The sequence below is a fragment of the Dunckerocampus dactyliophorus genome, chromosome 3 (assembly GCF_027744805.1).
Source record: "Dunckerocampus dactyliophorus isolate RoL2022-P2 chromosome 3, RoL_Ddac_1.1, whole genome shotgun sequence".
NCBI classification, from domain to species: Eukaryota; Metazoa; Chordata; class Actinopteri; order Syngnathiformes; family Syngnathidae; genus Dunckerocampus; species Dunckerocampus dactyliophorus.
Genome location: NC_072821.1, coordinates 37,781,809 through 37,796,186, shown reverse-complemented (window position 1 = coordinate 37,796,186; position 14,378 = coordinate 37,781,809).

The window sequence follows — 14,378 nt, the reverse complement described above, 5'->3', positions numbered from 1 at the left end:
CGTCATTTTACAAGAATAACATTATATATTAAGAGCAAAAAGTTGTATTCTAACGAGAAAAAGTCGTAATTTCACAGGAATAACCTCGTAATATTATGAGGGAAAATGACATCATTGTAGGAGAATCATTTTGAAATATTATATATATTATATATATATATATAGTCAAAATATTAAAGGAATAACGTGATAATTACAAGAAGAAAAATGACAAGAGGAAAGCTGAAATAGTTGGAAAATAAAACAAAAATAGCTTTCATTTTACGAGACTAAAGTCAAAATATTAAGCCAAAAAGGCCGAATAATATTAATAATCGTATAATAATCGTAATATTATGAGACAAAATAATGACATTTTAGTAGCATAAAGTTGAAATATTAAAGAAAAAAGACTTAAAAAGCCATAATATTATGAGGAAAAAAAAACAAACAAAATAATGTAATTTTTGGAAAATTTGGTCAAAATATTACGGGAATGAAGTCCATCCATCCATTTTCTATACTGCTTCTCCTCATTAGGGTCGCGGGGGTATGCTGGAGCCTATCCCAGCTGACTTCGGGCGACAGGCGGGGTACACCCTGGACTGGTCGGCAGCCAATCGCAGCGCAATAAGAATGAAGTCATAATTACAAAAAGAAAGTTTAAATACAAGTGAAAAAAAACAGCAGAAATGGCAAAAAAAAAAACAGCTGTAATTTTACAAGAATAAAGTCAATCAGAGGTAAAAGTTGAATTGTAAGGAAATAAAAGTCACCATTTTATGAAAATAATAATGTGATATTAGGGATAATTATGTCATTTTAGTAGCATAGAGTTGAAATATTAAAGAAAACACATGTTTTTTTTTAAGTCATCACATTATGAGAAATAAAAAAACAAATTCGTAATTTTTGAAAAATTAGGCTGTGGAAAAAGTCAAAATATTATGGGAATAAAGTCATAATATTTTGGGAATGGAGTCAAAATATTATGGGAATAAGTCATAATATTATGGGAATAAAATCAAAGTATTTTGGGAATGAAGTCAAGATATTAAGGGAATAAAGTCATAATATTTTAGGAATAAAGTCATAATATTATGGGAATAAAGTCAATATTTTAGGAATAAAGTCATAATATTATGGGAATAAAGTCATAATATTTTAGGAATAAAGTCAAAATATTAAGGGAATAAAGTCAATATTTTAGGAATAAAGTCATAATATTATGGGAATAAAGTCATAATATTTTAGGAATCAAGTTATAATATTATGGGAACAAAGTCATAATATTATGGGAATAAAGTCATAATATTTTAGAAATAAAGTCATAATATTATGGGAATAAAGTCATAATATTATGGGAATAGAGTCATAATATTTAGGGAATAAAGTCATAATATTATGGGAATAAAGTCATAATATTTGGGGAATAAAGTAAAAATATTATGGGAATAAAGTAAAAATATTTGGGTAATAAAGTCAAAATATTATGGGAATAACATCATAATATTATGGGAATACAGTCATAATATTATGGAAATAAAATCAAAATATTTTGGGAATGAAGTCAAAATATTAAGGGAATAAAGTCATTATATTTTAGGAATAAAGTCATAATATTGTGGGAATAAAGTCATAATATTTTAGGAATAAAGTCATAATATTATGGGAATAAAGTCATAATATTTTAGGAATAAAGTCATAATATTATGGGAATAAAGTCATAATATTATGGGAATAAAGTCATAATATTATGGGAATAAAGTTATAATATTATGGGAATAAAGTCATAATATTTTAGGAATGAAGTAATAATTCCATTCCATTCCATTCCATTTTCCTCCGCTCATCCGGGTCCGGGTCGCGGGGGCAGCAGTCTCAGTAGGGAAGCCCAGACTTCCCGGTCCCCGACCACCTCCTCCAGCTCCACCGGGAGGACACCAAGGCCAGCTGTGAGACATAATCCCTCCAGTGTGTCCTAGGTCTTCCCCGGGGCCTTCTCCCGGCTGTGCATGCCCGAAACACCTCACCAGGGAGGCGTCCGGGAGGCATCCGGACTAGATGCCCGAGCCACCTCAGCTGGCTCCTCTCGATGTGAAGGAGCAGCCGCTCTACTCTGAGCTCCTCCCGGATAACCGAGCTCCTCACCCTGTCTCTTAGGGTGAGTCCCGCTACCCTACGAAGAAAACTCATTTCAGCCGCTTGTATCCGCGATCTCGTTCTTTCGGTCATGACCCAAAGCTCATGACCATAGGTGAGGGTGGGAACATAGATCGAACGGTAAATTGAGAGCTTTGCCTTCCGGCTCAGCTCTCTCTTCACCACGACGGTCCGGTACAGCGACCGCATTACTGCAGACGCTGCGTCGATTCGCCTATCGACCTCACGCTCCAACCTTCCCTCACTCGTGAACAAGACCCCGAGATACTTGAACTCCTCCACCTGGGGCAGGACCTCATTCCCAACCCGGAGGGAGCAATCCACCCTTTTCCGACTGAGAACCATGGCCTCGGATTTGGACGTGCTGAGTCTCATCCCAGAAGCTTCACACTCAGATGCAAACCGTCCCAGTAAACGCTGGAGGTCACAGCTCGATGAGGCCATCAGGACCACATCGTCTGCAAATAGCAGAGATGAGATCCTAGTGCCCCCGAAGTGGACTCCCTCGACACCTTGGCTGCGCCTAGAAATTCTGTCCATGAAAATTATGAACAGAATCGGTGACAAAGGGCAGCCTTGGCGGAGGCCAACGTTCACCGGAAACAGGCTTGACTTACTACTGGCAATGCCAACCAGGCTCCTGCTCCGGTGGTACAAGGACTGAATGGCACGTAGTAGCGCCACCAATCCCATACTCCCGGAGCACCCCCCACAGGACACCGCGAGGGACACGGTCGAATGCCTTTTCCAGGTCCACAAAGCACATATAGACCGGTTGGGCAAACTCCTAAGTACCCTCCAGAACCCTTGCAAGGGTGTATAGCTGGTCCAGTGTTCCGCGACCAGGACGAAAACCACATTGCACCTCCTGTAGCCGAGGTTCGATTAAGGGTCGTACCCTTCTCTCCAGCACCCTGGAATAGACTTTCCCAGGGAGGCTGAGGAGTGTGATCCCCCTGTAGTTGGAACACACCCTCCGGTCACCCTTCTTGAAAAGGGGGACCACCACCCCAGTCTGCCAATCCAGAGGTACTGTTCCCGACTTCCACGCAATGTTGAAGAGATGTGTCAGCCAAGACAGTCCCGCAACATCCAGAGTAACCAGAGTAGATAAAGTAATAATATTATGGGAATAAAGACATAATATTATGGGAATAAAGTCATAATATTTTAGGAATAAAGTCATAATATTATGGGAATGAAGTCATAATATTTGTGGAATAAAGTCAAAATATTTGTGGAATAAAATCATAGCATTATGAGTAGAAAATTTCCAATTACTTAAGCAGAAAGTTGAAATATTTGGAACGTGAAAAGCCCCCCACCAAAAACAGGGAAAACAGAGTGAAGTTGATCTTAATAGTATGCTTTTTCACCGATACAGTATGACAAAGCTGAGATGCATTCTATTTTTTCCTGAAGTCTACTGCATGTACCTCTTAGCATGTCTACAAAATATCAAAGTGGCATCCTTTCATTTTTCACCATGTGGCCCTCGCTGGAAAAAGTTTGGACACCCCTGCCCTGGACAGTCGTTATGTTGCTGTTGTGGTTTCACGCTGCTTAGTGATGACCGTGAAGTTAACATTTATGGAAATGAGCCCTTTGGCTTTGACATTTTGTGTCGACCTTAACTTAAGCAGGCATCGTCCAATGCACAGCATCATCTCCCGACAGACGAGCAGTTTCACTGGCAGATTACTATCACTGCCCTGCTCCACCGAAAGAATGAACAGTTCATGCGCCATGCGACTCTTCAACACAACAGAGGGGGAGCAGTAAAAATACACACGTTACCTTGTTTTGTATCGTAAATAAAGTACCTACCTACTGTATCTATCTTCATCCGACATCATGGCAGGACTTAACGAGGGTGTCGACACAAGCAGGGCCAACTTCAAATAAAACAATATTGCAGCGTCACACATCTTTGTGTGTTTGAAATGTTCTATCTTTGAATCGCTATTATTTTGAAGTCATTTTTCTTGGTTCCAATGCGGTCTTAGTGACGGGAGTGGTGGCCATTTTGGTTCAAGTTGCCAAAAATATGTTTTTTTTTGTCTTTTTCAACTCCTGCTGAGTTTTATTGATGAGTAACGACACTGGAAGGTGTCACGCACATGCAGACAGCGTGCGTCCAGACTCGTAAGGAGGAAAGGAGAAGACAACGGAGTTGATTTCGCTCAGCGGCGGTCCAAGGTGTTGTCTTTTCAAGAGCACATCCTGTGCACCAACTAACCTCATGTCAGATATTTAAGTGCGACGGAATTGCCAGACGTTTCCATAAAAGTGAATGACTCACTCTGACCTTCGTGTTTGACCCCGTGAGGCTGACTGAACACACCTGGTCCTCGTCAGCAGCAATCATGGCTGCCGTCACTCTGACCGCCCACCCTGTGACACAGCACAAAAGGAAGGCATGCAAGAACAAACCAAAAATATAATTTTTGACTAATGAAATTATAATAAATACATAATAATGAAACATATATAATAAAAATCTCATACAATAGTAATTATAATTTTAAAATATATTTATTTGATGTATTTATTATTTCGATGCTGTCATATAACTACAAAAAGGAAGACTATTTTTCATACAGGGCATGAACTGCATATACGTACTGTAAGTGCATTATTACCTGGGATTCATATTTTTGCATTTATTTGTATGACAAGCTCATTGCTCAGATGTACAGGGCTGTACACCGACTACTCTAAAGTAGATCTAGTTGGCGTTTTATAGTCCTGTTTCTTGACAAGAAGTAATTCAAGAATCTTTCCCCTTGATGAACCGGCAGCACTCGTGCAGCCCCAGATCTTGCTTGCCTGCAGTGAGACACAATTACCTCAACAAAAGACAAGAAAAAGACGCTAGTTTTGTCGCTTCTGACAATTAAAGCCGCCAGCGTGACACTTTGATGGCCTTAACAGGACGACCATGCATGATATGCTGCGTGCAATTTTGCTTCATTAACCTCAAGAAGAAACAAGGTGTGTACTTAAGAACAGGATATGAGCATTTTCCTCCAGTGGGCGCTCACGACGGACTTTTGACCACAATCACAAGGGACGTACCCTAAGAGTAATGATCATAAACCATTTGAAGAAGATTCCTCGGGGATCTCGCCAAGCAGATTAGCATCGGTATTGTTTGGAGGAGACGGCCAGATGCCGCGCCAGCTCATCTCCTATCAGGAAGATTAGTAGTATCTCCTCACTTTCAGGCTGTAAAAAGTATGCGTCCTAAAGGGCTGACATTTAATAATCCATGTTTTGCTGGAGGCCTGGCGAGGAGCCGGCGTGGCCTCGCTCGTTCTGCCGCAGACGTCTCTCAGGTCCTCTGCTGCCTGGTGGCCACGCATGCAAACACACAGATTACATGCTACGTGTGGGAAGGAGCAGATGCAACTGTTGGGATAAGGATAGGCACTTTTTAACACAACGTGGGGGCGGCTGGATGTCGGTTGCGATCTGTGCAGGCACGGTGCATGACAGCATATCATACAAGTCCCCAGAGAACATGCACATACAGCGGTGATATGCTCACTTGTTGAATTTGGAGGGTTTTTGTGTGGAAAAATGTCTGTAAAGAAAGTAAAAAATCCTATTGAATAAACGAATGAAATTGTGAAATAATGTATTCATTGTCACGCCCCACCTCAGTTCTTCCACATTTACATCCATTTATTCAATGACTTCCTATTTGTATTATTAATTCAATTGTACAATTAGTTCTTTAATTATTAAATGTTTAATATTGTTATAATAAATAAATAGTCATTCTTTCACGGCATTTTTCTCCTTTTTTTATGTCTTATGGAATAAGACATAAGGGAGGGATAATATGGAAAAGTGTCATGACTGTCCATCACCATCATATATGCAGTGGGCGGGTCCAATGATGTGATTGGTTGAACTGCAACGGTTTTCAAATGTCAAAATGAAATGACATTGCTTGTCTTTCTTGATGGTCCGTTTGAGGAAATACTGTAAGTAGTTTTAACACACAAACAGCATTCAGGGACTTCTAAATATAACAACAAAGAACCTCCAAATGTTGCAAAAGTTCTCTCTGAGGGCTTTGAAGGTTCCGCGGCCGTCCTCTTGTCCATTAGCTGGGCCCGGCCCCCCTCTCAGTGGCCGGCGTCTCCAAGGAGGTGTTCTGAAAGACGGCACAGCAAATGAGATGTGACACCGTTCTATTTATACTGGAGGGGAAGGGGAGGGGGTGAGATGCAAAAAAGTACTCACCTGCTGCTTGATGAGGTCTGCTGGCTCTCCAAAGCCACCGAGGAGGCTGTGTAATTTTCACCCTGGCATCCGAGGGACCACCGGCAACCCACCCAACACCGTCCTCACCCCCCCAGCCACCCCCGGAGAGGCAGCCAAACACAGTGCATAATTACCTGGTGTGAACGTTCCCTGCGGTGCGTGTGTGTCTGCCACACACGGGTGTCATATTTCCACTCCGTGATGCATTTGAGGACACGCAACACGGCTACTGTGTTGATGGCTCTTTTCGGAAGGCCTCTCCCCAGAGTGCTTCTAAAAATAATGGCTACTTGTTTGGATGGACACTTCATGTGTTGAGGAAAATGTACCACACTAGAGACAAATTTGTGTAAAACGATGCACTCGAAACCACAAGGAACAACGCAAACATCTCAGCGTTCAATCATCCTCCATGTTTTATGTGTTTTTTTATGTGACTTGTTTGCATGCGCTCAAAACTATCCAAATGTCATTCAAGCGTAGACTCAGCAGAGCCGGCTGGCTCATTAGGCAATATAGACACGTGCTAAGAGCGACATGGCCTCCAGGGGGCGCCAGGACATGATAGTATATGAATAATATACTGTATATTGCAGCTAGTTATCACTATATATGTACGTAACATACTGTGTATAATGAGCTTTGACTGTCCGGTCATTCCGTGAGTCAGCTCTTAGTTTATGACTAGTTTGTTACGTGCAATGTTGTACAAAAACCCACACAGTGTACAAAAACCGAGGCAAAGATTTAGTCGGAAAACGAATCATAAGACAACCGTTTCATTCAAAAACTGAGGTTTGACTGTCCGGTCATTCTGTGACTCGGCTGCTAGTTTACTAGTTTGTTACGTGCAATGTTGTACAAAAACCGAGACAGTTTATGAAAACCGAAGCAAAGTTTTGTCGAAAACTGAATTATACAACAATCGATGCCTTTGAAAACCGAGGTTTGACTGTCCGGTCATTCTGTGACTCGGCTGCTAGTTTATTACTTGTTTGTTACGTGCAATGTTGCACAAAAACCGAGACAGTATACAAAAACCGAGGCAAAATTTTTGCAGAAAACTGAATCATATGACCACTGGGGTGTTCGAAAACCGAGGTTTGACTGTCTAGTCATTCTATGACTCGGCTACCAGTTTATTACTAGTTTTTTTACTAGTTTGTTTACTAGTTTGTTATGTGCAAAAGGGGAGGCAGTGTAATGACATTATATGAATAATATCCTGTATATTGCAACTAGTCATCACTATGAAATCGTTAAAATGAAAAGGGTCACATTGATTCAAATGCATGCAACATACTGTGTATAATGAGCTTTGACTGTCCGGTCATTCTGTGACTCGGCTCTTAGTTTATGACTAGTTTGTTACGTTCAATGTTGTACAAAAACTGAGACAGTGTATAAATTTTCACCAAAAACCAAATCATTGTAAAACTTCCGTGGGTCGAAAACTGTGATTTGACGTTAAAGTAATTGGGTGACTCGGCTGGTATCCTGGCATTCTCACATCTTCCCCACATCTTCCAATCGTGTCACAGGCAGGGAAGCGTACCGTACTCATTCCGGGCTTTAGGTGTGAAATGGGTTCAGGCTCGGCACCATCAGAACCACAAAGCCTTCTTTGTGAATGTGAATGGATTTAGTTGCTTGGTGTCTCCGCTCCGAGAGACGGATCGATGTCCAGGTCAAAGCGGAGCGAGTCACCCCAGCTCACCTGCTCGTGTTCACCTTTTCCCAACTTGCCTTCCCGTCTAATGGCCACTTTAGAAACTAGGATGGCACGGTTTGCTTTGCCGCAGTCGATGTGGCCGCGTGCAAGCGGCAGCCGAGTGGCAGGACGCAGGGTCAATCCTGCAAAATCCTTTCAACCTTAGCTTGTTCTTATCCCACCGCCAGCCGTCTGCGAGGAGGGTCGGCGTGGCGACGATTAGCGGCGGCTATGCTGTGACCCCGCAAAGGAAAACTGTCACAAACTAAGTTCTCCCGAGCCGACGGCCTCCCCCTCCCCCGAAAAAAAAGGCATGATCAATCGAGCTGACTCAAGGGTTTTCAGCGATGCGATTCCAAGTCAGGAGTGTCAGCGTGCGATTAAACGTCCATCTGTCAGCGGGACGGGACAAAGTATTGGCTCCTGTGACACTCTGACGAATAGGACTCGACTTGACGACAGACTCGCAACATCAGCAGTCTGGAGCGTCCACCAGAGACCAGGGAGGGCGCTCAGATTCTTCCTCGGCCAATCTAAGACCTCTTCATTGACGCTTCTGAGCTTTCCATCGGTGCTTCCTGTTGCCCCTGTGCCAAGAATTCGGGACAGGGCTGCTGGACACAAGCAGCTTTCAGTCAGGACATGAAACGTCTTAAAAAACCTTCATTAACTGTCCAGGCAACATTTTTAGTAACATTTTAACATGCTTTACTGTCAAACAAGGGTAAATACAAGCGAAACGTGGCTTCACTTTCATGGCGAAGGCAATTTGCGTCGCCTTATGAATCTCATTTCCTCAAAAGTTAACGGCCGTTAATGGGAGCTAGCTTGACCAATGAAGTTGGAGGTCATTCAAAATTAATATACCGACGTTTTTATAGTACAGTGGAACCTTGGTTAGCATCATTAATCCCTTCCAGGCGTCTGACTCCAACCAAAACGTACCCGAACGGAGAAATCATGTCAATCCAGTTCATCTATTGCAGAAAGCCAAAATGTTCACACAAATTCAAAAATATGCCTTTTGTACGACATCGCATGCAACAAACTAGTCATCAGCTAGTTGCCGAGTCATGGAATGACTGAACAGTCAAACCTCGGTTTTCAAACACCACGGTTCTTGTTTGATTCGGTTTTTCAGGAAAATCATGCCTTGGTTTTCATACACTGTCTCGGTTTTTGTACAACGTTGCACATGACAACTGGACAATCAAACCTCGGTTTTCGAACTCAACGGTTGTTGTATGATTCCTTTTTTGACAAAAAGTTTGCCTCGATTTTTGCACGCTGTCTCGGTTTTTACAACATCGCAGTATAGCCGCCACTAATGGCCGCTTTGTCTCCTCGCAGACGGCTGGCTGTAGGATAAGAACAAGTTTAACAAGTCAAACCTCGGTTTTTCAACGCAACGGTTTTGCATGATTGGGTTTTGACAAAAAGCTTGCCTTGGTTTACGTACTCGTAATAAGCTAGTAGCAGCCTAACCGCGGCTTTCGAACGCAACGGTTGTCATCTGATTCAGTTTTTGATTTCGTTTTTTACCTTCATTGAGGACGTGACTGTTGCCAAAGCACGGACGTGGCAGCGAGATCAATCCACCTTCCTGTTTTGCCATGAGTTGTTTCTTGAATTTGATAGTGTTGCTCACATCAAGTCTGTGCTTTTCTTATTGATGACAGCTGCAAAATAGGCCAAAGGAGGTTGCAAGTGCCAGCATTGTGATCAAGAATGTGAGAAGCTGCTATTCAATTCAAGAAATGACTCACGGCAACACAATATTCCGTGCGCCTTGAAAATATCAGTCCAGATGGTCTAAAATGGACGCCACTGATCCACTAGAGCTGTGTTTTCCTTTTCCACGTTCTCACGCACTCCAATTCATGATTAAGCTGAAAAACAAAATGGCATCGAGGTGATTCTGCTGCAAGTCAGGGTGGTATTGTATCGTGTGGCTAACGGGAGTTAGCGCCGCTGCACTTTCCACACTGACAGCCGCTGCGCGATTCGCTCGAATCGACCTGATGCTCCGTCCAACCAGAAGGTGTTTTACCGCCGTGGATTGTTGCGAGACGAGCTTCACTGACGGCGAGTGTGTCACGTGTGCCGAGCGCTCCTCAGCAGAAGCACATGAAGCCAGGTGGAGGTCCGAGCGACACGCTCCGCAGCGTCATGATCATCTGCCGTGGAATTGGCGCTTCAAATGCATAATCAGCTCTTAATTAATCGAACAAAGTGATTAATCACGTTCACGCTCGCCTCTCGCCGGCACGCAAGCTGTCACCATCGATTATCGGAGGGATAAATCGCCACTCTGGAGATGGCGCTTGCAGGAGCGGCGTGCTTGCGCCAGATGAAGACTGATGACAGGCCCGAGCATGGGACATGACAGCGGAAACATGCTGGAGATTGGAGCCCTCACCCCTCCGAGCGCCTCGGCAATTATGACGGATCTGCATGGCTCGCACCTGCAACTGCTGTCCTTCACCGGAGATGACCAGGAGGACAGCCAGAGAACCATCGTGTGGACATATCCAACCTTTAAAGACCTCCACCAGGGTTCAGCTGGTACTAAAGGGACAACGGAGGCAGGCTACTTCCTGGTTCATGCAGTATGACCTTAAAAGAGGACGCACAACTCCAAAAATGAAGTCCTCCATCTGAATTTTTCTCTGGTTGTTGTTGTTATATAATCCTGCTGACACAGAAAAGACCAACTCGATCTAAGTAAGAAACGTCCCCATTTTCAGAGGTAATCAGTAAATGTACATAAACACTTAACACTATTAAGTTAGATGTTAGCATGCTAACCATTGGCATGTTCTTGTGCTAACATTAGCTTGTTAGCATTTTGGCCAAAGATTTAAACTGACAGACGCTTAGTGTTATCATGCTAGATGTTAGGATGCTAACTGTTAGCATGTTAGCACTGTCAAAATGTGAACATAAGCATGTTAGCCATTTTGGAGCTAGGAGCTTACATGAATACTTAATGCTATCATGGTAGGTGTTAGCATCCTAACTGTTAGCATGTTAGCACTATTAGGATGTGAACATAAGCATGTTAGCTATTTCAGCCATTTTGGAGCTAGGAGCTTACATGAATACTTAATGCTATCATGGTAGGTCTTAGCATCCTAACAGTTAGCATGTTAGTTCTGCTCGCATTCAAACATTAGCATGTTAGCATTTTGCCGATTTTCATAGATTTAAACTGACAGTGTTATCATGTTAGGTATTAGGATGCTAAATGTTAACATGTTGGCCTTGTTAGCATTTACATGTTAGAATTTCAGCCATTTTGGAGCTATATCATTACATACATAGTTAGCGCTATCATGCTAGATGTTATCACTGTTAGCATGTTGGCACTGTTAGCATGCTTTCACCATTTTGGAGCTATGAACTTACATAAATACTTAGCACTATCATGCTAGGCATTAGCATCCTAACACTTAGCATGTTACTGCTGTCAGGTGTTAGGTGTTAGCATGCTAACAGTTATCATTTTTTCCATTTTTAGTGGTGTAAACTTACATAGACACTTAGCGTGATTATGTTAGTTGTTGGCATGATTACTGTTTAGTGTGCTAACATTAGCATGTTAACATTTTGGCGAATTTCATAGATTTAAATAGACAGACACTTAGTGTTATCATACTAGGTGTTGGGATGCCAACTGTGAACATTTCAGTACCACTAGCATGCCTCGGCCATTTTGGAACGTTAACTTACATGACCGCCATCATGCTATGTGTTAGCATTCTAACATTCGCATGTTAGAATTTTAGCCATTTTTGTAACTATAACTTACATATAAAACGCAGCGCTACCATGCTAAATGTTAACATGCTAGCAGTTAGCACATTTCAACAGCATTTCAGCACAGCTTCAGCATTCACGCGCAATTTCTACTTAAAACGCTTAATCTCGTTGCATTTTTACAATGGCCGGAAAAAAAATGAAATGCCCCCCCCGGGCCGCCCTTTGGACACCCATGGTGCAGTTGATGACTTTCATGCGTGGTGCACTCAACACTCCACACACACACACACACACACACACACACACTTCCGTGGCATGTGCTGTCATGCAGGTGGCTGATGTGTGCTTATGGCAGGTGACAGCGTGCCGCCTGCTCAGACAAATGGAGGCTGGCAGCTTCCTCTCACAAAGACGAGCTGCTGTTTTTTTTTTTTTTAACCCAATGTTGCCGATCACATCAGACGACGCGCCATCCGTGGAGAACCACCAAAGTGACACGGCGTCTGGCCTCCTCCCGTCTCGTATAATTAAGTCTGGCGACTCTGGGGAACGATCATGTGACCTGGAATAATAATCGCAAGTGCGTGAGCGTGTGTCTCCCATCCACTTCATAAAAGGAGGCAGCGTGAGCGACACTGAACAACAATCCGTTGTACCTTCATAGAAAACGAATGGATAGACTGTTTCCATTTCGAACTAAAAATAGACATGTATCTGTACCCGGCACCCACGCGGCCACTCGCTAAACGCATCCAGTGCAGCTCAGCCATTGGCTAGCGGGAGTCATGGCTAGTCTGTGACGTCGACTTCTGGGAGGAAAACGTTGTCATTTTTCTCAGGAAATACTGCAATTTTATGAGAAAAACTTAGTAGATAGTAGTAGATGGAAAAATGGCGCACAATTTTAGACGCTTTCAGCATTCACACAATTATCGGACTTTTAAAGGTGAAAGTCAAAGTTTTAACGCAATAAAAGTCGTACATTTACGAGAAAAAAATAAATATACAACTTTTTCCTCGTAAATTTACAACTTATATTCCCGTAAATTTATGACTTTTACTCTCACAAATTTATTATTCATTTCTTGGGAATTTATGACTTTTATTCTTGGTTTGGTTTAGTTTATTTGAACATGAAGGTTACAATGGAATACATCTCGTGAATCATTCTTTGACAGTTCCACATGTCCAAAAGGAGTAGGAAGAAGCAAAGCTTATTTAATCCTACCCCCCATCCATTCTACATCTAGTACAGTACATGTAGTTCACTTCCTGGATTCCATGTCATGTTTTCAGTGATAGTCAGGATAACACATAATAGATAACGGTGAGATAACCGTCCCCCCAAAAAAAGAGAGAACATTCATAATAATGATAATATGATGACAATACTAAATAAATAAATAAATAAATAAGAACAAAGCTTTTTTTTTTTTTTTTTTTTTTTTAAACACAACAAAGAAAATTATAAAAAAAATAAATAAATAAATAGAAATAAATAAATAACAAATAAAATTTAATTAAATAAATAAAAAATAAAATAAAATAAAATAGAAAATAAAAAAATAAATAAATAAAATAAAATAACAAACCTGACAGAACAATCAGGACTCTTCTGCCTTGTATTTGGCAAACATCAACTGCTTGTATTGTTTTTTGAATTTGCTCATCTCTGTACATTGTTTGAGTTCTTTACTCAATCCGTTCCATAATTTAATTCCACACACGGAAATGCTGTGGGTTTTCAGCGTTGTTCTCGCATATAAATGTTTTAGGTTTAATTTTCCTCTAAGATCATATTTCTCCTCTCTGATTGAGAAATACTTGATTAGATTTTTGGGTAACGAGTTATTATTAACTTTATACATTATTCTAGCGGTTTGAAAGTGTACTAAATCTGCGAATTTTAATATCTGTGATTTTAAAAATAAAGGGTTTGTATGTTCTCTATACTTGGCATTATGAATTATCCTCACAGATCTTTTTTGCAGTACAGTGAGTGAGTGAAGATTACTTTTGTAGTTATTTCCCCATATCTCCACACAATACGTTAGATATGCTAATACTAAGGAACAGTACAGAGTGTGGAGTGATTTTTGGTCAAGAACATATTTTGCTTTATTCAATATAGAGATATTTCTCACCACCTTTTGTTGTATATATTTAATATGAGATTTCCAACTCATTTTTTCATCTATTATAACCCCAAGGAATTTGTATTCTTCCACTTTTTCAATATCCGTTCCATTAATTTGTATTTGGTCGTACGTGTCCTTTCTACTATTACCAAATAGCATTATTTTAGTTTTACTTAAATTCAGAGATAATCTATTCCTGTCAAACCATGATTTTAATATAACCATTTCATCCTTGACCTTTTTAATGAGTTCTTGTGTGCTTTCACCAGAACAGAAAGCAGTGGTATCATCGGCGAATAAGACCAATTTTAAGTTGTTAGTTACTTTGCAAATGTCGTTAATGTACAAGT